This window comes from Nerophis lumbriciformis, linkage group LG19 (genome assembly GCF_033978685.3).
Source record: "Nerophis lumbriciformis linkage group LG19, RoL_Nlum_v2.1, whole genome shotgun sequence".
NCBI classification, from domain to species: domain Eukaryota; kingdom Metazoa; phylum Chordata; class Actinopteri; order Syngnathiformes; family Syngnathidae; genus Nerophis; species Nerophis lumbriciformis.
In genome coordinates this window covers 9,643,160-9,670,477 of record NC_084566.2, presented here as the reverse complement: position 1 = coordinate 9,670,477, position 27,318 = coordinate 9,643,160, and the positions used below count along the sequence as shown (strand labels likewise).

The window sequence follows — 27,318 nt, the reverse complement described above, 5'->3', positions numbered from 1 at the left end:
CAGGGAACCAGAGGGATTTCGGGGAGACGAGACACACAGCTCAAAACCAGGAAACGGAGGAACGCTGCTGGATGGCGACACAGGACACAAGACGAATGAGGGGAAACACAGAGAGCGAGTAAAATGCACATAGAGCTGGAAATGTGTAGGCTTACTGTACAGAAACCGGTAGCTACGTTCTGGCGTTGGAACGCAGGTTGCGCTGGATTAAGAAGCGCAGGGGACTCATCAGCGTCAGGTGTGTTGATTGCAGATTTGGAACTGCTGCGCTGGAGCGCGGCCACGGCAGGAGAGGAGGCAAATGGATGGCACAAAAAGCCAAAAGGTTTCCATTGTGGTCCATTAAATATTCATCACATTTGATACATTCAATAATAAAATATATATAACCTGTAACATGTATATAAAAAATTACGTTACATTTTTTTATAAATTATGTACATATACTCAGTATACATGTCAGGTGAAAAACAATATATACAAAAAATGGGGGTGGGGTGTATATACACTATGTACATGACTCTATGTACATGACTATGCACATGTTGACTCCAAGAGTGTGCAAAACAGAAAGAGTAAATATATATACATTATAACCGCGTATAAACCTGTTTGATGCTTCGAAGAAATGCTGGGGATCAATTTTGGTTCAGGTCAGGTAGAGGTTGAGCTGAGCCATGATTTTATGGCAGCTTTAAAATTTAGTAGGGAAGTTTGAATGTTAAGGTCTGTTGGTAGTGCATTCCACTGTGTGGTGGCAAAACAGTAGAATGCATTTTTTCCCATGAGAGTCTTGAATTTGGGGGGGACGAGGTCTGAGGAACTCCCTATCGTGTAGTACCTGTGAGCATCACTTACTCTGGTGAAATACAAACCCTGTTTCCATATGAGTTGGGAAATTGTGTTAGATGTAAATATAAACGGAATACAATGATTTGCAAATAATTTTCAACCCATATTCAGTTGAATATGCTACAAAGACAACATATTTGATGTTCAAACTGATAAACATTTTTTTTTTTTTTGCAAATAATCATTAACTTTAGAATTTGATGCCAGCAACACGTGACAAAGAAGTTGGGAAAGGTGGCAATAAATACTGATAACGTTGAGGAATGCTCATCAAACACTTATTTGGAACATCCCACAGGTGAACAGGCAAATTGGGAACAGGTGGGTGCCATGATTGTGTATAAAAGTAGATTCCATGAAATGCTCAGTCATTCACAAACAAGGATGGGGAGAGGGTCACCACTTTGTCAACAAAAGCGTGAGCAAATTGTTGAACAGTTTAAGAAAAAATTTTCTCAACCAGCTATTGCAAGGAATTTAGGGATTTCACCATCAACGGTCCGTATTATCATCAATGGGTTCAGAGAATCTGGAGAAATCACTGCACGTAAGCAGCTAAGCCTGTGACCTTCGATCCCTCAGGCTGTACTGCATCAACAACGACATCAGTGTGTAAAGGATATCACCACATGGGCTCAGGAACACTTCAGAAACCCACTGTCAGTAACTACAGTTGGTCGCTACATCTGTAAGTGCAAGTTAAAACTCTCCTATGCCTATCAGTTATCAACAACACCCAGAAACGCCGTCGGCTTCGCTGGGCCTGAGCTCATCTAAGATGGACTGATACAACGTGGAAAAGTGTTCTGTGGTCTGACGAGTTCACATTTCAAATTGTTTTTGGAAACTGTGGACGTCGTGTCCTCCGGACCAAAGAGGAAAAGAACCATCCGGATTGTTATAGGCGCAAAGTTGAAAAGCCAGCATCTGTGATGGTATGGGGGTGTATTAGTGCCCAAGACATGGGTAACTTACACATTTGTGAAGGCACCATTAATGCTGAAAGGTACATACAGGTTTTGGAGCAACATATGTTGCCATCCAAGCAACGTTACCGTGGACGCCCTTGCTTATTTCAGCAAGACAATGCCAAGCCACGTGTTACATCAACGTGGCTTCATAGTAAAAGAGTGCGGGTACTAGACTGGCCTGCCTGTAGTCCAGACCTGTCTCCCATTAAAAATGTGTGGCGCATCATGAAGCCAAAAATACCACAACGGAGACCCCCGGACTGTTGAACAACTTAAACTGTACATCAAGCAAGAATGGGAAAGAATTCCACCTGAGAAGCTTAAAAAATGTGTCTCCTCAGTTCCCAAACGTTTACTGAGTGTTGTTAAAAGGAAAGGCCATGTAACACAGTGGTGAATATGCCTTTTCCCAACTACTTTGGCACGTGTTGCAGCCATAAAATTCTAAGTTAATTATTATTTGCAAAAAAAAAATAAAGTTTATGAGTTTGAACATCAAATATCCTGTCTTTGTAGTGCATTCAATTGAATATGAGTTGAAAAGGATTTGCAAAACATTGTATTCCGTTTATATTTACATCTAACACAATTTCCCAACTCATATGGAAACAGGGTTTGTAGTTGGACAGGTACTTGGGGACAGTTTCTCTGAGTATGTTGAATACCAGGCACATTGCGATTTGGTATACTCTTTCCTCAACTCTAAGCCATTCCAATTTGGTAAAGTGGGCTTGAGTTAGGTGAGTCCTGTATGGGAGGTTGAGCAGGAGTCTCACCAGCTTGTTTTGGGAAGTTCGCAGTTTTGTGTTTAGTGGCTTGGGGATGCTGGTGAACCATGAGGTGCAGGCGTAGTCAAAATGACACTGTATGAGGGCACCGGCAAGGGTCTTAAGTGTATCCCTGTTGATCAAAGCTCGAGACGTTCCGCGGTGTTGCAGTTCAGCGGCCGTTACGTATCTCCAGAAGCAGGAACACGTTTTTTTGCTTCTGCTCCTCCGGAAGGACAAAATAAACTGTTTTGTGTTTGCTTTACTACAACCTTCTTATCACATCATTACACACAGATTTGGGAGATCTCTTAAAAGTGCGCTATTTTGTCGCACGACGGAGTCGCAACAGAATGGCGGTGGGGATTGCAGGACGACAGAAGGCGGCACCGTTCCGTGGCGGCAACCTTTTGCTGCCGTTACGCATCCAGTGAAAATCTGTGGCGAGGAAGGACACGACCGCGGCATAAAACGCCAGGTGACTGCATGCGATGTGCCGTGCCGTGGACAACCTGGGCCATTAAATGATTTCAGTGCATACAATTTCACAAACACATAAACACAAAGACCATTCTGCCGCGGCATGGCTTCACACACACCTTGTACTAAACAGAACTCTTAACATCACAAACAACATCAAGGTCACTACAAAACAAGTAAGCAAAGTTTAATCAACAATATAGATCATTAGTCACATCCAGCCAGAAAGAAGTCGTTGTAGCATGTGCATAAACCCAGTACATCACCATGGCAACACACGTACATGTGACAAGCACTGCCTGGGTCCAAAGCCTCAAAAAGTCCCAACAGACAGATTTACTGATGCTTAATGTTTACCAAAACCCTTTCCCTGTTTAATAAATTGTCGTGATGTGAATTAAATTTTCCGTGGGGATGTTATCTTCATCACACATTTATGATTACATTGACAAAATATGATGGAAACAGAAAAGGACATTGTTTAAAGTATTAACTAATTTTTATTAGAGTAGACCCATGACATAACGGATATTTGAAGCATTAATTTCATATTTCATCTCCTGGCTGAGGAGTCTCATCATCATGACCCACAGAGGACATCTTTTCACAAATACGTGTTCCCACAGTCAAAGCAGCAGCTTTTAATATTCCCAAAGTCCCTCAAGTAAAAGTGTCTGACCTTGCTATGAACGTTTCCCTTTTCTTTGTCCATTTGTCTGGCGCACGATAAAAGCCCTTTGATGGAGATAATGTTGATAAATGTTGGAATGTGACAGGAGTCTCCTAAGCCTGACCAAAATCATTGCCGGTTCATCCCCCTTCACCTTGCAATAGACTAAGGTGTCAAACTCAAGGGGGACAGATCTGGCTCGCGGCATCGTTTTTATATGGCCCATGAAAGCCTGGAAATATGTATTTTAATAAAGTACTTCATCTTTCTTTCCAAATGTTCTTTCCATTTTAACAGAAAAAAAGTATGTACCTCATGAAATTGTGTGTATTCTAATTTAGTCTGATCATGCAATACATACGATAGTATATACTGTATTAAAAATGTTTTTATTGAATTCAAATAATTACATTTTAAATACAGTGGTACCTCAACGTACAAGTACCTTAAAGGGGAACTGCACTTTTGGAATTTTGCCTATCTCTCACAATCATTATAAAAGACATGACAGCAGATTAAAAAAATATATTTTTGCATTCTAAGTTGTAAATAAACGTAAATAAAAGACTGCTTACAGAGGAGCCAATAAGAGGTCCTCTCAGTGACGTGCAGTCAGGGGAGGCAGGTGAGGCGGGGCCTCACGTGCCATCATGGAAAGAAAAAAAATGTAAAAAGAAAAAAAAAAAATTAAATTGTTATATGTATCCAGTGATTATACTATAAAGTAATTTTCCATTTAACTTCACCAGTTTTGGATTATTTTTATTCAAAATCGCTGAATTTTCACATTTGCCGTTCAAATACTGAGAAGAGACTCGCAGTGAGTCACCAGCCAGTTGAGCCTCACCATGGATTGCGCAATGACTCGGCTAACTGCTGACCTGCTGTGCAGTAAGACTGTATTGCTATATGAATAATATTATACATTTCCATAGTTTAGTTAGCTGAGGTATATAATGTACAGTGTATTTTGTCAACAACTGTATGTGTGTAACGTATTTCTTGTGCTGAGCAATCATAAAACAGCTGCAAAGACGCACTGTGTGAGGCTTGCAGTAATCCCGTCTCCTGGTGGTAGAGGGCGCTAGTGATCCCAGAGATCATTTTTGCGACGACTCGGCTGCAGAAGAAGTGACAACAAGCAGCAACAGTTAGCAGCGATCGTTTATTTTTTCCTCTTGCCTGGACTTTTAACATGGAGGATTACATATCTAAAATAAAACAGTTTTCTAAACTGGACTTTCGATCGAAGCAGGAAGTAATGATTAAAAGAAGATCTCCATCGAGACAGAGAGACTTTTAAAACTGAAGAAAGATAAGGAAGACTTCTATAAATAAGTTATCGATGCTTTTGTTCAAAAGGAGCAGCGCATGGACTTCATTTATAAGTAAAGGTAAGACCATAATAAAGTTTTTTTTATTAAATGTGCTTTTTTGTGTGCTACAGTTTGTATGTGTAAAGTTAAAGTTAAGTTAAAGTATCAATGATTGTCACACACACACTAGGTGTAGTGAAATTTGTCCTCTGCATTTGACCCATCCCCTTGATCACCCCCTGGGAGGTGAGGGGAGCAGTGGACAGCAGCGGCGCCGCGCCCAGGAATCATTTTTGGTGATTTAACCCCCAATTCCAACCCTTGAGTGCCAAGCAGGGAAGAATGCTGGTATGAGCTTTTAAACATAACCCGTTAACTGCTGCCAATCAAATGGTGAATAAGATACTCTTTAGGATTCATATGTTTGTAAATCTGACTGTGATGAAGTCAGTGCCTCACCAGCCATGAACCTCACCACACATCACTGGGTCCTCTGTTCCACCTATAAAACCCAATAAAAAAAACATCCAAAAAGCGCAATACTCCATTTACATTTCATGACTTGAAAATATACCAAGTGTTAGTGACAGACCAATCAGCAAAATGATAGGGGGCGTCCTCTTCACGGAACATAGGAACTAATTCAGTTTAAGCCAACACCTTATACAGGTCACACATTATAATTGTCAGATAAAGAAATGGCGCCAGTGAGACGTGAAGACGGTTTTAAACAGCACCGATGACAAATGGCAGAAATGGCTCGACAAATCATGCCATATTGTGCATTTCAACAGCCAAGCATTAAATTCCGATGTTTGCATTGCACCTAAAGTGCAGCGTGCCATGCCGCGCATGCGCAGTGATCCACTCCCAATTGCAATGTGTTGTGGAGAGTTATAAAGGACTGTATGGTTCTATAAAGGTAGTCTCATTCGCCCCCGGGGTGTCGGTCAGGACACAATGGACAGGACAGTTCGTTTGGCATAGGGCAGTTTACTTGTTTAGTAGGCAGGGTGACAGGTATAGCAGGTTACATTGGATTGGCTGAATGGTACAACACTGGCAAGTATTGGTGTTATTCGTCAGTGACGCACCGGCACCGCAGTGCTGTACAATATTACACGTTTTATATATACTGTATATATACAAGCAGCAAATGTAAATGACGTGCATTCACCGCTCTGTGCTCTGTTGTGGGTAGAATGAATGGGCGCGCCCACAATGCCTTGCGCTCTTAAGGTGGACGGCTCATAATAGTCTCTTAAGGTGGACGGCTCATAATAGTCTCTTAAGGTAGCACAGAGTTTGGGAACCTTTCTAACAGCCGCCCCCGAATGTACGGTGTACATTCGCTCCATAGAAAGGTGACAAGGTTATTAGTGTCTCACGAAGGGGCGATGGTGGCAGTAGAGCTGTTCTCTTCCTCGTCGGGTGAAAGGGCTGGTAGGACAACCAGCCTGGCAACTGGTCTGGTGTATTCATGGTCTCTGATCCTTACGTCCGCTGAACGGATGTGGCCGTCATTACTAGGGTGGACCTTAGTGGCATGACCGATGGGCCACAAGGCCCGTGGAAGCTGGGGATCCACCAACATCACTACTGAGCCTTCTGCGAGGTCAGCTGGCGTAGAGTGCCATTTCTGACGAGTCTGGAGGCTTGGCAGATAATTTCTCAAGAAACTGGACCAGAAGCAATCTGCCAGCACCTGTGAATGCCTCCATCGACGGCGGCTCAGTAACTCAGTTTCTGGGTATACGATCTGGGGCAAGGACCCGTCTGGCCGCCCCATCAACAAACTATTGGGGGTCACAGGATCGAGATCTGTGATGCTGGAGGAGACGTACCCCAATGGCTTTGAGTTAAGAATCCCCTCTACCTCCAGTAGCACGGTCCGCAGCACTTCTTCTGAGACTGACTGAGTTCCCACTGTGGTGTACAAGGCGGTCTTTAAGGAGCGGATTTCCCTTTCCCATGCTCCTCCAAAATGAGGTGCTGCAGGGGGGTTGAAGTGGAAGTCAATTTTCTGCTTGGCGAGTTGCTGCTGCCGGTCTGGTGACAGGGCAGAGAATGCCTCCCTCAGTTCTCTTTCTCCTCCTTTGAAGTTGGTCCCACAGTCGCAGAGCAGCTCGGCTGGTGTTCCTCGACGAGCGATAAATCGCCTGAGAGCCATCAAGAAGGAGTCTGCATCGATGGTGGTCAGAAGGTCTAAGTGCACACCCCTGGTGGTGAGACACTTGAAAATTATACCCCACCTCTTCTCAGTACGCCTTCCTACTTTGACTTGAAACGACCCGAAACAGTCCATCCCCGTCGAGAAGAAGGCGGGCTTGAAGAACCGCAGGCGGGCGGGCGGTAGATCTGCCATCTTTGGAACAGAAGGTCTGGCTTTCCAACGTCGACGGTCTGTGCAGGTGTGTTGGTAACGGCGAATCGCTTCACGGCCGCGCAGGATCCAGAATGAGCGCCGCATCTCAGCAAACACCCTCTCTGGCCCGGGATGGTGCAAGCGACTGTCGAAATCTTGGATGAGGAGTTTGGTAGAGGGGTGCCCAGGGTCTAACACAATAGGGTGCAGCGTTGTCTGCTCGATGTCTACGGCACGTCGTAGTCTGCCACCGACACGGATTAGTCCTTCCTCTTCATTCATCTCCGGTGACAGGGTGAGCAGTCTGCTGACGGATGGTACGGGCTTTCCTGCTTTCAAGAGCCGCAACTCCTCTGGGAAGCTCTCGCACTGCGCCTGTTTTAATATGAGGGTCTCAGCATTGCGATAGTCTTCGGCAGTGTAACTACCTGCCGCCCCATGTAACTCCTGCACTGTAGCTACTAGCAGCTCCTTCCAGGTATCATACTGTTTCACCTCTGCGTCTGGCGTACTAGGTGTTGTTAAGGTGATACCGCAGAAAGTAGACTGTCGTAGCTCGGAGGCATCGCCTTCCTGTTCGACGTTGGGCTTGACAGGCCACTCAGCTGGAGGCTGAAGGAGGAAGGGGGGGCCCTGGCTCCACCTGTTCGACATGGTCAGGTCCTGTAGAGTCTTGCCCCTGGTGATGTCGTCAGCTGGGTTCCTCGCTGGATCTATGTATCGCCAGGTGGCGGGACTCGTGAGGTCCTGTATTTCGGCCACTCTGGTACCAACAAAAATCTTGAAACGACAGGACTCTGACTGCAGCCATGCCAGCACTGTTGTAGAGTTTGTCCACAGGATATTCTGATCGATCTTCAGCGTGAGCTCTTTCTCTAGGAGTTTAGCCAGTTGAGCTCCTGTGACCGCTCCCCACAGCTCCAGTCTGGGTATGGAGAGTAGTCGCTTGGGAGCAACTCTGGACCTGGCGAGTAGGAAGGACAGATGGACTTGGCCTCGGCAGTCCATCGTTCTCAGATACGCCACCGAGCCATAAGCCTGTTCCGATGCATCACAGAACACATGGACTTGACGGGTGACGCTTGACTCATCCGCTTCGACTGGTATATACGCTCATGGCAAGGTGACTTGAGATAGAAATTGTAGTTCTTTCTCCCAGTCCTTCCACGCTTGTAATAGGTCTGGGGGAAGGAGAGGATCATCCCAGTCTCTGTTTTTCTCCCAGAGGCGTCTGACCAGCATCTTGGCTCGAGTGATGTATGGTAAGATAAACCCTAAGGGGTCATACTGACTGGCCAAAACCCTGTAGATGTTCCGCATTGTTGGGACTCCGTACTCTATGGGTCTATGCTTGTAGCCCATGGTGTCGGTTTGACAGTGCCAGCTGAGTCCCAGAGTGGATTCAGGAGAGTCTGTTTGATCTTGTGCGAGCCAGAGCTCGAGGGTGTCGGACCTGGCTTCTTTGGGTAGGTGTCCCACGACGTTTGGCACGTTGCTAGCCCACTTGCGTAGGTCAAACCCACCAGCTGCAAGGAGTCCCCGAAGTCTGTCCACCAACTCTCTGGCATCCTCAGGTTTGGGCAGACTCTGTAGGAGGTTGTCAACATAGAAGGACCTCTCTATAGAGAGGCTCACATCATCTCCCGGCTGACTATGGTTGGCTACATGGAGCTGTAGAGCAAACGTGGCGCAGCATGGACTACAGGTTGTGCCAAATGGTAGAACTTGCCACTCGAACACTGCTGGGGTTTCATCTCTGGTCAAGTCGCGCCACACGAACCGCAAGAGGGGACGGTCTTCAGGAAGGAGACGGACTTGATGGAACATCCCTTTAATGTCTGCGCTTAAGGCGACTGTATGTTCCCGGAAGCGCAGTAGAACTCCCAGGAGTGATGCTCCAAGGGTGGGTCCTGGCAGTAGGGAATCGTTCAGACTCTGGCCCCTGTACTGATAGGAGCAATTGAAGACGATTCTGTTCTTGTTGTTGTGACTCACCATGTGGTGAGGAATGTACCACTCTTCTCCGTCTTGGTTGACTTCTTCGGGGGCTAACTTAGTGACAGAGCCTGCATCCACCAGCTTCTGGATCTCTGCGCTGTAAGCCTTGGCACGTTCTGAGTCTTTAGCTAGCCGCCGTTCTGTGCTCCGCAGACTCGGCATGACGGCTTCTTTGGGGGCATGAAGAAGAGGCATGTCTCGCCTGCGCAGCAGTGGGGTGGCATAGCGTAAGACTCCTGCTACCTCCACGCGGGTGGTCTTATTTTCTAGCAGGGCTACTGCTGCTCGGTCTTGTCTCGACCTGGTTACAATCTTCTCACTTTTATATGGAAGAGTGTCGAGCTGCCAAAGCCTTTCGACGTGCTTGAATAGTTCTGAAGCTGGAGGGTGAACTGATGTCACTAGGCACTGCTGTGAGTGTAGGGGGTGCTGGGAGAATCTTGCTGGGCCCTGAAGAGTCCAGCCTAGCCTGGTCCGGACTGCAGCAGGCCCACCTGACAGGCCCAGTCGGATTGGCTCGATAGCGGTGATTAGGTGTGGGTGGTCGGAGCCGATGAGTACTAGGGGTCTGGCACTGTGGAAGGGCTTAATTGGTAAACCGACCAGGTGGGTGTACCTCTTCTGGAGTCGGTCCATCGGGTATGACTGTTCGCCTAGGCCGAGGCGACCTGAAGTGAAGGCTCTGGAGACTATGAAGCTGGTCTTTGGCTCAGCAGCAGGAGAGATGTGGAAGGATACCGCAGAGCCACGGAGGGTCTGGACCTCCTGTCTGATGGTTCTCAGGGGCAGGTCCTCAGGTGTGCCTTGTAGGCCAAGTTCTCGGGCAGCTGCTGGCAGGAGCATGGTCCTTTCGGACCCATCATCCAAGATGGCATAGGTGGTTATAGTGCGATTCCCGTGACGAAGAAGCACTCTGACGACCTTCAGTAAGACCCTATTGTGGACTGAAGGACGGTCGACGTACAGAACCTCAGTGGCGGAGCTCACCAGGCAGCTCTCCTCCTTGCTTGTCGGTCTTGGTGGTCGATCATTTACGTCGTGAAGGACCTGCAGATGTTTCCCTTGGCATAGGCCACAGGGCTTCTTTAAGTCACACTGAGCGGCTTGGTGAGGCCGTGCACAGCGCCAGCACCTTTTGTTGGCCTTTATCCACTCAGTGAGAGTTTCTTTGTTTAGCTTTGTGACTTCTGTACACTGGCTGAGGAAGTGTTCATCGCTCTCGCAGAAAGGGCAATATGGCTTAGCTCTCCCCTTCTTTCCCTCTGAGGCTCTAGTAGGTCCATCATTTTCTTCCGAGTCCTTTGATCCATGGAGGACGGTGACAGGTCGCCGTCCCTGGCGACCCTCGTACTGGGACACTTGGTTTTCCTTTGCTCTTATGAGTGTCTGTCCATCGCAAATCCTGACACCAGGATTCATGCTGGAGCCACTGGGCTAGATCGCACAGGGTGGGAACAGTTCCGGGGTTCTTAAAGGTGGTTCGACGGAAGTCTGCCCGTTGCTCTGCGGGTAGTTTGCTTAACAGTCTCACCACGTGAGATCCACAGCGAAGCTCCGCTTCACCGTCAGTGCCCAAAGACTTAAGTAGTCCGACCAAGGACTGAACATGGAGGGCAAACCGCCTAAAGGCTGCGGTGTCTCCACGGCGAACATCAGGTGAGTCTAGCACACTGGCTATCTTCCTGAGGGCTATCTGGTGGGGCTGGCCAAATTTTTCATTGAGGGCTGACATGGTGTCAGTGTAGGGAGTGGGGGAGTTGAGATAGGAATCTGCTATCAATTTTGCCTCTTCAAGCCTCAGATGGTTTACCAGAATCTGGTACTTGAACATTTCAGTCCCTTCTGTAGGCAGGAGGTTCTCCAGAGCTATTTTCAAACGGGCAAACTCACATGGGTCGTAGTGACTGAAGTTTGGTATGGTCGGGCGTGGGCCTCTGTAGGTCTGTTCAGCAGCTGCAGCTGCTGATTCATAGCGTGGTGGCGGAGGGGTTTGCTGGTCCTGTCTCTGCATCCACGGGGCTGCTTGTGTGGCCACTGGCATGTACCCAGGCTGGCTAGACGTATAAGTGGTTGCATAGGATGGAGTTACACGAGGGAGATACTGTACTTGTGCATAGTGTGGCTGGTATTGATTCAGCAGCTGCTGTGATGCATATTCTGCAACGTGGGGCATAGACCTGGTGGGAGGAGCCTGAGCCGGTGGTTGGTGCTGCCGCATTGTTGATTTAGTGGTGTGGTACGCAGGTCTCTGGTGTGGGCGCTGAACAGCACGCTGGGAGTGGTGTGGCAACTGTTGCGGTGGATAGCGTGCCATGTAGGTAGGTTCCTCTGGAGAGCGTGTAGGACTGGTGTAGGTGTGAGCCATGTAGGGGGGACAAGGCTCGCTGCTTAGCTGTCGGGTTTGAAGGTACTGTGGTTTATTGCCAACCTTCGCTGGTGATACCTTGCGGTGGCTAGCTGACAAGGTCTGGCTCCTTATCAGCTGTAGCTCGACCATCATCTGATCTAGTCGGTCCAGGACTGGTTGACCTGACGGACGTTCCAGAGCCGCTGTGTTTGGCCATGGTGGAGGGGGTTCAGGCCAATCCTCCTTATCCTCGGTATATACAGACTGGGGTTTGAGTTGACTGGCGGGTCGTGGGGTACCTTGCTGAAGGTTGATTACTGTGTTAGTCAGTGTTCTAATTTCGTTATGAACTTGACCTAATGCAGCCACATCCGCTTGCACGGTCAGCTGTGACTGCTGTAGCATGGCGCTTTCTCTCAGTATTTGACTGACTTCATCTCTTAGAGCGAGTTCCTGAGGTGAATGATGGAGGGGGTTTGGTTCTATGGTCATCTCCTCCCTGGTCTCTCTCTCTGCATGCTGTAGGTGGGCTAGCTGGGTGTCTGACCTGTACCTCTGCCACTCTGGTTCGTACGGGTCCTCTTCATGACAAGCAGCATCCCGCCTAAGCTGATGGGAGTAGGGAGCGGGGTAGAGTATGTGGGGGTTGCATTGGCTGTACTTTCCTTCTCATGGGATAACCATACTTTTTCCTGCCCATCCCTGTGTCTTTGCCTGATGTTGCTGAGCTGGTAATCATCAAAGCGGATTGGTGGGCGTGTCTGACGCCTAGGCCGTGCTCCTAATCCTTCGAAGTCCATACTGTCTAGGGGTAAATGAAGCTATCCGGCTCGAAGGACCACAATGTTGTGGAGAGTTATAAAGGACTGTATGGTTCTATAAAGGTAGTCTCATTCGCCCCCGGGGTGTCGGTCAGGACACAATGGACAGGACAGTTCGTTTGGCATAGGGCAGTTTACTTGTTTAGTAGGCAGGGTGACAGGTATAGCAGGTTACATTGGATTGGCTGAATGGTACAACACTGGCAAGTATTGGTGTTATTCGTCAGTGACGCACCGGCACCGCAGTGCTGTACAATATTACACGTTTTATATATACTGTATATATACAAGCAGCAAATGTAAATGACGTGCATTCACCGCTCTGTGCTCTGTTGTGGGTAGAATGAAGGGGCGCGCCCACAATGCCTTGCGCTCTTAAGGTGGACGGCTCATAATAGTCTCTTAAGGTGGACAGCTCATAATAGTCTCTTAAGGTAGCACAGAGTTTGGGAACCTTTCTAACACAATGGATGTATGGCGTCTGGTTCTGCAGGAGCCCTATATTTGGTTCTTCAGTCCCCTTCTGCAGCTAGCACACAGGTGAGGAGACACATGTTTACAATGAAAAGTTGTTTTGTGACAACATGCAATGTTTTCCAGCTCGTAATGTTTGCTATGGTAATGGTTATGGTATTCGTTTATTTCGAACATTTGTTGCTACTAGCCTAATTATTCCAACATGGGTCACTGTAGGCTCTCTTTTACTTCCGGTTGTATTTGTCCCTTCAAGAGATGGGATTTATGACTCTTTTTTTAAACTTTTTTTTTTTTTTTTTTTTTTTTTTTAGAAATTTTTTTTATAAGATATGATGTGCATAGGAATACATTAAATGTACACAAAAAATACTGTATTTGTAAGAATTAGTCTAAAATTTTGGAAATAATTGTATACCTTTTTGTATTTACTGTAAATGTTCTTTAAGGTGGTCCCATATCCCCCCCTTTAACAGTGAAATCACTGTTTTTTAATTTCCCCTAAATTAAAGAACTTTGTAGCACATCAATAAAATAGATAACAATTTACAAAACAAGTAAAAATAAAATCTATATATGTGTATAAAAGTCTAAATACAATTAAAATAAAAATCAGGACAATATAAAAAGAAGGCAAGGTGCACCCTTGATTTATCTACCAAGTCATTTATGTCTCACATGTATATATTGTTAGTATAGGATACATGTATAACTTTTTGTTGTTTTGTAAAGGGCTGAATAAAGTATTTTGTCAACACCATAACTGCTCCATCCAACAGAGCAACACCTTGAAACACAAGGCAGACCCAGGGAGGTGCACCACAGAGCACAAGGGTTACACATGCATACAATTATAATATCATACATCACTTTTCCAGTTTCTCATTACAACATGTCCAAAAAGGAGCAGGAGGAGGCAAGAGTTTTTTAAATCCTACCCCTTTTTGTTTCATAGCAATTTCTATACACTTGTTTGAACTCAATCTGTAACCACAGTGAATGAATAAATAGATAAACACACAAATGAGTAAGTAAATATTGCATTATTAAATTATAATACATAGTTATGATTCACATAAAGAGATTAATAAGATTTACTCATTTATGATTAAGGTTCAAGATATTTAACAAGATTATTTTTCCTTTTACTTTGCAAACACTGAGTTTGAACAGTTTCTTTAAGTGGATCACATTAGTTCATTGTTTATTAATCCATTCCATAATTTAATTCCACATACTGATGTGCTAAAGGTTTAAAGTGTTGCACATGCATGCAAATATTTTAGATTACATTTTTCTCTAAGATTATATTTATCTTCATTTTTGTGAAGAATTGTTGCACATTTTTGGGTTGCAGGTTATAGTTTACTTTGTACATCATATTGACTGTTTGCAATTGCACCAAATCATTCAATTTCAATATTTATATTCAATAAATAAAGGGTTTAAATGTTCTCTATATCTAATATTATGTATTATTCTAAATTACCTCTTTTGTAACACGGTTAATGAATGAAGTGTATTTTTGTCGTTATTTCCCCATATTTTTTACAAAATAACTTAGATATGGTAACATAAGGCAAGCAGGAGAATATTGAAGTGTGGCCAGTATGGCTCTGGCTATGATAGTTGACTGCTTCCTCAGCACTACTACTCGTGAGTACATATCACAAATGGGTGTTGAGTTGCTAATGTTAGCATGTGCTTCATTTCCAGCTTTGCCAGACCACTTAAATACATCAGAAACATTGCATGTTGTCACAAAACGATCTTTCATTTTGAACATTTGTCACCTGTGTCGTGTGCTCGCAAGTGCATCACTGCGCATGTGTGGCACGGCGTGCTGCACTTTAGATGCAATGCAAAAGTTTAAATTGAATGCTTGGCTGTTGAAATGCATAATGTGCCACGATTTGTAGGGCCATTTTTGCAATTTGTCGTCGGTGCTGTTTAAAACCGCCTTCACGTCTCACTACTATCATTTCTTTCCCTTACAATCGCAATGTGTGACCTGTACAAGGTGTTGGCTTGAACTGAATTAGTTTCTATGGTCAGTGAAGGCAACATGAAGAGGACGCCCCTTATCCTTTTGCTAAATGGTCTGCCCCTCGTACCACTTCCACGGAAAAAAGGGCCAAAAGTCGGAACCTGAAAAAAACAAATTTGAATCTGAAATATAAAGATGTGAAACTTAAGAAAAAAAACGTGAACTGTAAAAAAAATTAACATTTAGTCTGGAAAATGTAAAAGATCAAACATCAAATATATATGAAAGTGAAAAATGAAAATAAAGAATTCATTCAAAAAATGTTAAGTGTGAGTTATAACTATACTTAGCTTGAAAAAAAACGGTGTTCATTTCTTTATATTTTAAATACTCCGATGTTTTTTTCAACATTCAACGTTAAAACTTGAATTTTCAGTTTCAAAGTCAATTTTTTTTTATTTACCGCCAACACTTTCAATATAACCCTTGAGGTTCTATAATAAAGGTGAAAAACCACCCCTTGTGAGGAACTCGCATGGCTGCCGTTTGTGTGACCCCAAGATGCAAGAACCAGGATGAGGATGAGCAGGTAAGATGATTTTAATAATAAAACAACAGAGAAATGTAGCAGTCTTGCATACAACAGTTCCAAACATAGTCTATCGTCGAGCACTGAGGAGTGCTCGAGTGAAAACATAAATAGGCATATGCTGATTGGCAGCAGGTGTGGACCGGCTGCCAATCACCGGCAGGTGAGGAGAAAAACAGTGCTCAGCGGAACCAACAGGAAATATAACAAAATAAGAGCACTGACAGGAAGTAAATACAAAAACATGGAAACAAACCGACATGAAGTGACAGATCGTCACAGGACCCCCCCCCCCCCTCAAGGAACAGATTCCAGATGTTCCCTGGAAACAAGAACGGAAATAAGTCCAAAAATTACGGGAGGGTGGAGGGAGGACATGGCGGAGGGTCGCCAGGCCAAGTGTCCCCGCAGCCAGCAAGGGAGAGTCAGGTGACGGCGACGCGTTGAACGCCGCTGCCACTGGCGAGGTGGACGACCACGGAACGGCCACATTAGTGGCCGACAAGGAGGAGGTCGCGCAGCTGGCGGCGACGAGGATGACAGCGTTGTCGGTGGATCCTCTGCCGACGATGAAGATGACGGCACCGTGCAGAGTCCCGCCGGTGACGCGGAAGACCTCCGCGCCGTGCGAAGGCGTGCAAGAGATGATGTCATCGTGGGCGGAGTCGTCGACAATGATGACACTGAAGATGGCGGCGCCATGCGAAAGCCCGCCGGAGATGTGGTCGTGGGTGGATCCGCTGCCGACCAGGAAGATGGCGGTGTCGTGCGGAGTCCCACCGGTGACGCGGAAGATGTCCGCGCAGTGCGAAGGCGCGCCAGAGAAGATGAAGGTGGCGGCGCCGTGGAAAGAGACGATGATGTCTCCGTGGGAGGAGACGATGGCGGGGATGACAGCGGCGTGTGCTTGGCTGCCCTGCTGCTGGTAGTAGCCCCCCCTCCACTAGGCGGATGCCAGACGCCGTCCACCACTGGGAGAAGGAGTTCTGGGTCTTTTATGTCCCCCGGTGCGAAAACCAAGGACGGGCGGAAGGGGGCCAGGAGGAGGGATAAAGATACGTCCCTCGCCGAGTCCCAGCAGGAGGCCAGGAAGGACATCACGTTGGGCTCCACTGGAGCCTTCGCCGGACTGGCAGGATGAGCGGGTGATGGAAGGGATAGCAGCCGTGGTGCAGCTGCTGGAAGCTGCCTTGGAGCAGGAACGGGTGATGGGCACTCAGCCGGTGTTGGTCGTCGTGGCGCCGCGACCGGCGTAAGACGCGGGGCTGCGACTGGCGTGCGACGCGGTGTGGGAACCGGTGGTCGACGCGCTGGCACAGGCGATTGCCGTGGAGCCGGGACAGGATGCACAGCAGGCGACGGGGAAGATGGCGGCAGTGGCCGCGCCGGTCGGAGATCCGGAACCGGCGGCCGAGCCGGGAAGAGCGAAGGAGGCGGTGGCCTAGCCGGTCGGAGAGCCGGAACCGGCGGCGGCCGAGCCGGGAGGAGCGAAGGCGGCGGTGGCCTCGCCGGTCGGAGAGCCGGAACCGGCGGTCGAGGCGGAGAGGGAAGGTCCGAGCCTGCTGTGGGCTGGGACCGCACAAACCTGGCTTTTAAGTCCTCCAAAAATTGTGCGGTCCAGAAGGTCGGCTGTGCATCGCCGACAGGGGTTCTCGCGAGGACACAATCTTCTGGCTCGACGATACTGTGAGGAACTCGCATGGCTGCCGTTTGTGTGACCCCAAGATGCAAGAACCAGGATGAGGATGAGCAGGTAAGATGATTTTAATAATAAAACAACAGAGAAATGTAGCAGTCTAGCATACAACAGTTCCAAACATAGTCTATCGTCGAGCACTGAGGAGTGCTCGAGTGAAAACATAAATAGGCATATGCTGATTGGCAGCAGGTGTGGACCGGCTGCCAATCACCGGCAGGTGAGGAGAAAAACAGTGCTCAGCGGAAACAACAGGAAATATAACAAAATAAGAGCACTGACAGGAAGTAAATACAAAAACATGGAAACAAACCGACATGAAGTGACAGATCGTCACACCCCTTGGGCCAATCTTCTTGTTAAACTTGTGATGCCTCGCTGGCTGCAGTTTGGACATCCCTGTTCTAGATGGATTATGGATTAGATTTATAAAGCGCTTCACAGAGAAGTGAGAACCCATCATTAATTTTTACAACTCATTCATTTGGCACCGGGGGCAAGGGTGAAGTGTCCTGCCCAAAGACACAACGGCAGCGATTTTGGATGGTAAGAGGCGGGGAGCGAACCTGCAACCCTCAGGTTTCTGGCATGGCCGCTCTACCCACTACGCTATGCCCCCCAGATCATAAATCATGCATCTCACTTGGATAGAAGAAGGCTGAGGATGTATTCCGACATGCTGGTACACTTTGACAGCCAGACTCGGAAATGGCGAGAACAACACGGAAAGACGCGTGGATCCATCTTCCTTTTCTTCGCGAGGATTATGAGACATTCTTCATCTAAATGGGAATCTATGAACATCCTCCCTAATGACAGCAGACATTGCACAGTAAGTGATGTTTTATTATGCATGTTGGCTCTCATAAAATCTGCAGTAAGCAGAAATCAGTGATGAAGAAAAAAAAACGAACATTGTGATGTGTTTTTGAAATGATTGCGCCACGTATGCTTAAAAAAATCATAATATGTAAATATTAAATGCTATTAGAAATGTGACTGTTACTATATTACATATATTCTTACAACATGTATACAAAACCTTAACAGAGGTTTTGTATATGAAGCTTATGAAGGGCTTCATAGGCAGAATAGAGCGGCTCCCATAGGCTCAATTGTAAACTGACTTCTCATTGCATTTATTTAATATTTAGAATACATAAAAAAAAAAAAATCCATCTGTCGTCATATCTGTCATAATGATTGTGAACGATAGACAAAATTCCAAAAAAAGTGCAGTTCTCCTTTAACAAATTAACTTGAGATATCAGTTGTCTCTCAGCTTTTTGTTAAGCTATAACTTGTGTGCATACCTTGAGTTACAAGCATGTTTGCTCTTAGTTTAAGTAATATTAGTAACAGGTTCGTATTGGTGCCGAATGTAAAAGTTCAGTCCCACTTTTCTAGCAGATATATTTCTCAGATTTAATGAACTTTTTTCAGATTTAGCTAATTTTAGTGACATTTAGCTTAAATAAAATGTTGACCCTGTATATTATATTTAAATGTTAAATCTAAACCTAAATCTTAAATATAAATGTATCTGTTAAATCTAAACCTAAATGTAAACTCCAAACCTAAATGTTAAAATAAATGTGAGTGCGGAATTTTATATGTGAGCGCTAAATGCGAAATCTAAATGTTAAATCTAAACCTAAATCTTAAATCTAAACCTACATGTTAAATCTAAACCTAAATGTTAAATATAAATCTTAAATCTAAATGTGTCTTACACTATCTAGGCGATCATTTTGCCACCTATTGCTGTCACAGCTTGGCCAGCCTCGCTGAATGCTACAGCAGCCGGTGGTTGTGGCACATTAATGGCGGCGGAGATGGGTGAGGAATGGCCCGACTCGGTGTCACGTGGCTGCTCCCGCAAGTAGCCTACCAGGGTTGCAATAATAAATTCAGTAATCAAGCGAGAGTCAAAGTCTATTGTATCCTTTTGGAAATGCCGGCATGTTTAAATTTAAAAGATTTCAGATCAAATATTACATAGTTTTCAAATGAAACTCTAATCTGGCTGTGAGCAGGCTACTGTATCATGTTGCTGTAAGTTATACAAAAGGGGAGCATTCAACACATGTTGTTAGAATCCTATTTTTTATTATTTAATTTAAAAAACGCAGAAGTCATAATTTGACCTGAAAATGAATGCATAAAAACGCAGATTTCCGTGTTTTCGCAGACATTACACATGGATAACTGCACTCCAACATGTGCGCTCAAGACACTATTTAAAATCACTACTTACTTGTACAAACGTACAAGAGGCAGCTGCTTCTTGTTCCAGGCAAATATTTAAAATATTTGCGTTTGTGTACATGCTCAGTAGCGTTGGGGAGCAGACATCGACAGAACACCGGGACACGCCAACTCGCTCTGGTAACCAAGGCTGCGTTAACGCACAGGCTTAACTGGGCTAAAGCCCAGAGGGCCCCCGATTTTGACGGCGGAATGCAATGATTGGTGTTCTTAGCTGCCGGTCACAAACGTCTCAGGCTCGTCTAGCGATTGTGTTCACTCACTCACTCACTCACACTCACACGCACGCACAAACACACACACACACACACATACATACACACGCACGCACGCACGCAGGCAGTCTCCTGGATCGCCAGCACTCTACTTGAAATTGATCGGCTTCTATTACACTTGCACAGACGTGCATTCGGCCATCACGTAGGAAATGTATTCATGAACAAAACTATTTGTAAAATGGGTGATATTTTTGCCTTGCGGCTGTTGTGTTCAGAATCAGAATCAGAATCAGAAATACTTTATTAATCCCCGAAGGAAAATTAAGATTTTCAGCACAATTTTAAGAGCAGACAAACATTACGGAAAGACAGAACAGGATCGCTGATGGGTCTGCCAACTTCCGGCGCCTCTTACAAAAAAAGTTAGAAACAGGGAAATGCTGGGGAGGGAGGGGTTTAGGGAAGCCTGGGACCCTGGAGACATACTTGCCAACCTTGAGACCTCCGATTTCGGGAGGTGGGGGGGGCGTGGTTGGGGTCGGTGGGGTGGTTGGGGGCGTGGTTAAGAGGGGCGGAGTATATTTACAGCTAGAATTCACCAAGTCAAGTATTTCATATATATATATATATATATATACATATATATATATATATATATATATATATATATATATATATATATATATATATATATATATATATATATATATATAAAAATAAAAGAAATACTTGAATTTCAGTGTTCATTTATTTACACATATACACACATAACACTCATCTACTCATTGTTGAGTTAAGGGTTGAATTGTTCATCCTTGTTCTATTTTCTGTCACTATTTTTCTAATCATGCTGAACACCCTCTCTGATGATGCATTGCTGTGTGGCACGCACTAAAGTGCTTCCATCAAATGCACTAGTGTCTGGAATCTTCCATCTCTCCCTAGCATGGCCCAAAACCGGTCAATCTTTGCTTCCTGAGGATCTTCACTGCCAAGCACTTGGTAGTCCACTACTTCTTACCGGAGGCTATCCAGGTCCAATCGCAGCTGCGGCTTGGAACTTGCAAGCGTATTTCTTCATCTTACTCGTCGTCGGCGTTGCCATGGCTGTATCTTCCTCGTTCTTCTGATTCGTCTCCTTGTTGTGCGCGCAGTTGTGCACTCTCTAAAAGCCATAGATGTTATTGTCACATATGCATGTACAGTAGATGGCAGTATTGTCCTGTTTAAGAGTGTCACAACATTGCTGTTTACGGCAGACGAACTGCTTTACGGTAGACGAAAACGTGACTGCTGTTGTTGTGTGTTGTTACCGCGCTGGGAGGACGTTAATGAAACTGCGGACGTGAAAACAGGCTGTCGACACGTCACTCAGGTCCGCGGGGAGCTGGAGGGGGCGTGGCCTCCAGCTCCGCCTGAATTTCGGGAGATTTTCGGGAGAAAATTTGTCCCGGGAGGTTTTCGGGAGAGGCGCTGAATTTCGGGAGTCTCCCGGAAAGTCCGGGAGGGTTGGCAAGTATGCCTGGAGAGGGGTTCAGACTGAGGCCAAGGGGGAAAAAACCTCATAGCCATAGCACACATAAATATGTGTAAGAGGGAAACCTCAAAGAACACAAAGGACTTTAAATACATTAAAAGAGCAGAGCTGATGCAACAAGCTGCCACTGCAGCAGTGCCACTTCTACACACAGCTACAAAAGTGAAACAAAAAACAACTCTAAAAATTATCAACCAATAATATACATTGCGCACACACGATTGCACCATGCATAGACAAACAACCAAACAAAAACATCATTTCATCACCCATATACACTGTGGTGGCCTCTGCAGTGTTCCACACCACCGTCTGCTGGGGTGGGGGGAGCATGGCCAGAGACAGGAGCAGACCCGACAAAGCAACAAAGAGAGCCGACTCCACCCTCGGCCGCTCACCAACTCTCGGCCAGTGTCCAGTCCACATGGATTAGCGAGGATGCGTCTGATACCTGCTCATTCAGCCAAGACACCGTGAAGCCCGTCCATCCCGGCGCCCAGCGGCAGCTCCGCAACCCTGTCTCTTCATCCGCATCTCCTCTCCTCTAGTCTCTCCAAACGGACTTCGGCGTGGCAGAGACCCAGCAGCTGGTCCCAATGGCCAAAATGCTCCCGGGAGGCAGATCCAGAAGCCCACAACAAAGCACACAGAAGTCACGAAAATGCCACCCCTTGTCGCACAGCCCCAAAGGGTCCCGAACCAAAAGACAAAAAAACAAAAAAAAACCCATGAAAACAAGAGGGAAACACTAGGAACACAAAAGGATGACACAAGAGCACAGAGCTCCTGCCACCAGCAGCCACTACAGCGGCGCCATCTTGGGGGGGAAAAAAAGTGTTGAGTGAAACCATATTTTTTATTTTCTAACTGTCTTTTAGGATGAGAGGGGGTGTTGTTGATGAAGGTTTGGGCGGGGAGGGGGGTGTTTAGGTTTGGGTGGGGGGCCCCCAAAACCACCTCAGACCCACAGCACCACCCCTTAGGTAAAGTCGGCCCTGACGGTAAACCCACCTTTTGCAAAGGTAATGATTCTTCCCCATGTTCACTTACAATAGCTTTGCAATGACAATTACTTCCTCTCCTTAGTCAAGTCCGATGTCTTTTCAGTGCTGCACTAAGCCTCACAAAACTATATAATTTCTACCGTGTTTATTTACCAGTGGTTTATCATTTTTTGATTAGATCTTGGTTTTGTTCACTTTAAAGAAAGATTGTATTACGTTACAGTGCATGTGCCTCAAATTAAGAAGGTACTGGGTTCGATGTTCTCCCCATGACTGCATGGGTTCCCTTCGGGTACTCCAATGACATGCACCTGGGGATAGGTTGATTGGCAACACTAAATTGGCCCTATTGTGTGAATGTGAGTGTGAATGTTGTCTGTCTATCTGTGTTGGCCCTGTGATGAGGTGGCGACTTGTCCAGGGTGTACCCCGCCTTCTGCCCAAATGCAGCTGGGATAGGCTACGCCCCTGGATGGACGAATAACTTTTGGGAAAATCACTTCATAACGACGAGATCTACAGCCATGTGATGTTACTGACCCCAAGTGACCAGTCAAAATACACTTTTACATATTATAATTTGTATATACTGTACCACAGATGGGACTAATTGTTGATTATGGGCAACATTTAACAAATCAGATCTGAATATAAAACATCCTTACTCAAAGACAGCCTTACGAAGAATAATACATTTCTAAATAAAGAGGTTTCTGGTGATACTCATACAGCACTTGGGCTGTGATGGTATGATTATCTTGGAAATAACTTGTCTTCTCCAGTTCTTAAATCACCCCTCTCTTCCCCACAATCTTTCCTCAAGTCGCTCTTCAAGGTCATTTGTGACAAACACTTCTGCTTCAGCAATTTGCTCACTTTGTATGATTCCTTCTGAGTTTTTGTCCCCCTCATCCCGTGTTGAATTTATCAGTGTAATACCAATTCATCTTACTTGAAATTTAAATAACAATAATTACTTCCCTAATCTTCCCAAAAAGTGGCATACTTTTTTAAGTCAGAAAGGTAAAAAGTGAGCATTTACAGTGAATCCGGAAAGTATTCACAGCGCTTTACTATGTTACAGCCTTATTCCAAAATGGAGCAATTTCATTTTGGTCCTCAAAATTCTACACAAAATACCCCATAATGACAATGTGAAAAGTTTTTTTTCCAGAATTGCAAATTTATATATACACAGTACAGGCCAAACGTTTGGACACACCTTTTCATTTATGGGTGTTCTTTATTTTCACTGAAGACATCAAAACTATGAATGACTACATGTGGAGTTATGTACTTAACAAAAAAAGGTGAAATAACTGAAAACATGTTTTATATTCTAGTTTCTTCAAAATAGCCACTCTTTGCACTGATTACAGTTTTGCACATTCTTGGCATTCTCTCTATGAGCTTTAAGAGGTAGTCACCTGAAATGGTTTTCACTTCACAAGTGTCATAGTTTTGATGCCTTCAGTGACAATCTACAATGTAAATAGACATGAAAATAAAGAAAATGCATTGAAATGAGAAGATGTGTCCAAACTTTTGGCCTGTACTGTACATATATATATATATGTAAATCACATGTATATAAGTATTCCCATCCTTTGCAGGCAGCAATTACAGCCTCAAGTGTTTTTTAGTATGATGCCACAAGCTTGGCACACCTATTTTTGAGCAGTTTCGCTCATTCCTCTTTGCCTCGCCAGCTCCATCAGGTTGGATGGAAAGCGTCACTTTTCATCCAGGATGTCTCTGTACATTGCTGCATTCATCTTTCCCTCTATCCTGTCTAATAGCTCAGTTCCTGCCGCTGAAAAACAGAATACTGCTTGATTGCTGATAAGAAAACAAAGTCTGAATGTTATTAAAACAATTAGCTCCATCTTTTGACACTCCTCCTTCGACCCCTGTTCTTACACGCTACAATATTTCATTAAACGCGTAAGTGAAATTTTGACACGGAAATGAATGTTTAAAATACGTATTTCACATGCCAGTACATTGTTTGTAATGCTATTCAAAAACAATTTATTTACAAAACAGAACGATTCAAGGCGATTTGATTTAGTGTCTGAATGATTTGATACGATGTAATAAGTTCCGTGTATGAACGATTCCATTCCATTGTTAATGTTTGTTGATGGACACATTCTTTTTTACACCACAAAAGAACAAAAGCATTCCTTCCGGTGCATACGCTCTTCCTCATGTTAGAGGATACATAGTTAGGACCTTGGCATCAAGCACTAGATCTGTCCAAGCTAAGTTTATGAGCATGAACTGATGAAAACTACTCGGATGAGAAGCCAAACGTCTTCTAAGACAACTGATCAGTCAAGATAAGTCAGTGTCATCACAGACGCCTACGGATTCTACTCGAAGGCTTGACTGGGGGCGGAACTTTGGGGACAAGGATGGGAAGTGACGTGTGTTCTGGACTGTTGCCGGAAAAGAGAGTGAGATCGAGGAATTGAGCCCATTATACAAGAACTTTGCATTTGGTGAAATAAAGAAAGACAAACTAGGAATGTGTCTGAGCCTCCATTCCCTGGGATGTTACAATATTGACGGACAGCACTGGGACGGTCCGCGTTGTTGACGTTATGAATCTTGTGGAAATCAGAGAGTAATTATTGGGTGCGCAACCGTGTCTCTCGTGTTGTTTTAACGATAAACTGTCACCTGATTGTTAGTCTCACGCAACACCCGGTCCATGTGTCTAGACCTATTCTAAGTGTGTGACTCTTTTCAGGAACAATCCTGGCTCTTGTTTCGTTTTGAAATGGTAAATGGGTTATACTTGTATAGCGCTTTTCTACCTTTTTTAAGGAACTCAAAGCGCTTTGACACTATTTCCACATTCACACATTCACACACTGATGGCGGGAGCTGCCATGCAAGGCGCTAACCAGGACCAATCAGGAGCAAGGGTGAAGTGTCTTGCTCAAAGACAAAAACTGTCAACTCATATATAGTTCGGCGCAATAACCGGTTTATGTGTTTTACTCGATTAACCGTAGCTTAATCTTACCGATTGAGTGGACTCTAACCGACGTAGCTGAACCGGCCACTTCTTGAACCGGATATCAGGTCGCATCGATTTTTCGTTAACAATCCTATTTAGGGATGATACTCGAAATCGGTTTTCCCGGTTGTTCGATAAGAAAAGAACCGAGTCCTCGGACTCGAATCCCTTTTTGAGAACCGGTACCCGTTATCGAGACCACTATAGTAAAGAAAAAGAGTTGGTTTTTATTCGAATCTCTGGGAACGAATCCCGTCCCGACCAGAAATGCCCCTTGAGACATCACAAGAAATTACGTCACGTAGCTCAGTCATTAGGCGCAGAAAAAACAATGGACCGGAACAAGCGCTCCAAGGTGTAATAAAGTTCAAAACAAAAGGTATAATCCAATGAATAACTTTACTGAGAGATTTGAGCAGGGTACAAACACATGACGAACACTTTTACGACCAACCGGAAACATAGCAACCAGGCTAGCAACGCACCTCCTTTACGGCAGCTTTCGCAACCTCCTTAAAGCAACCGCAGCACATACATATATATATATATATATACAACATATATGACATGATCTCCCTTTTTTAACTTTTGATTTTCTTTTCTTGTAAACAAAACAAAATCACACTGTATATGTGTTGTCTGTCTAATTAAAAATAATGCAGACGAGGCGTGTTGGCTGAGTTCTTGACGTTTACTTTCACAGCGTGCTCATAACCTCATTCTTAGCTGCCGGGTGGCAACATGCAACAACACTTTTCGGGGCCACCGCGCATGCTCGTCACTCCTAGTGCATGCTGGGTAGTGTAGTTGTTATATTCCCTAACTCATAACATCACATATTTCCCCCTATAAAGAAATAATGTTAACTCAATACAGTGTATTTCTTTTTTTAGCTTTAACTTTTCATTTTTTAGCATTGTAACCACATTTGCAAACAACTTTTCTCTTCATAGAATTTTCTTTCAATAAAGAAATAAAGTGCAACAATGTCAAAGCATCATAACAAACAGTTATGTCAAATAGCAGCAGAAGTGCACTTTTTGGAGAGCTGTATTATTTTAAGTTTTGTGCCCAGGGGACTGATTTTATTTAACACTATATTATTATTTATACACCTATACTGATCACAGAGACAGGTTGTTTTTGTGTTACTGTATATATTTGTTTTTCTGAAAAATCCCACTTAATATACTTTGGGTAACAACAGTCATTATTTATTTGTTTTATTTTATTTTTTTAGGGGGGTAACAGTCAATATTTATTTATTTATTAGATTTTATTTTTTTCTCATATAATAAAAGTGAGCTTTTGTTCAACCAAATATTGTGTGTTGTTTTCCATATACAACAACCTATCTGGACTCGATAAGAGAATCGATAAGGAATCGGTTCGATAAGAGGATTTGATAATAGGCTCGAACTCGATAATTTCTTATCAAACATCATCCCTAATCCTAGTACATGAGGTTTTTATTAGGTATTATTTGTGGTATTGTTTAGATATCGTTTGTGGAAATTCGAGAACAAAAATTAATTTATTCCATTTTAAAATCAGACTTTAACATAACAAAATGTGGAAAAAGTGAAGCACTGTGAAAACTTTTTGGATGTACTGTGTTTCCACCACATTTTGTCTTATACATGCATTACCCTCGGTTTAGATTCAAAGCTCAAGGTAGCCCATTACTCAAAGATATTGCTGCTTGTCAACTGCTAGCCTCCACAAGTAAAGATGTTATAATCTCACGTTTTAATCAAGGCTCCTATGAGTGTTAAAAGGAAAGGGGGCAGATTTAAAGTAATGTACACCCTCACAGTAACAAATGACTTGAAGTTGTGAAGAACTTACCAGTGCCAAAAAGGTTCCAGTACTCATATATCACAGGCAGTTGGCTTTAAATTAAAGGCCAGTTCGGAGAGGAAGAGATGTC

At 44.6% G+C, this 27,318-nt stretch overlaps 1 long non-coding RNA gene across 1 annotated transcript; it reads right to left on the bottom strand.

Annotated features, from left to right (window-relative positions):
* LOC133619041 (uncharacterized) lies at positions 1 to 27,318 on the bottom strand. The gene is made up of 3 exons (XR_009817386.2): positions 27,237 to 27,318; positions 156 to 269; positions 1 to 67 (listed from the first exon to the last, which is right to left on the bottom strand). It is a non-coding gene; the product is annotated as an uncharacterized lncRNA (long non-coding RNA).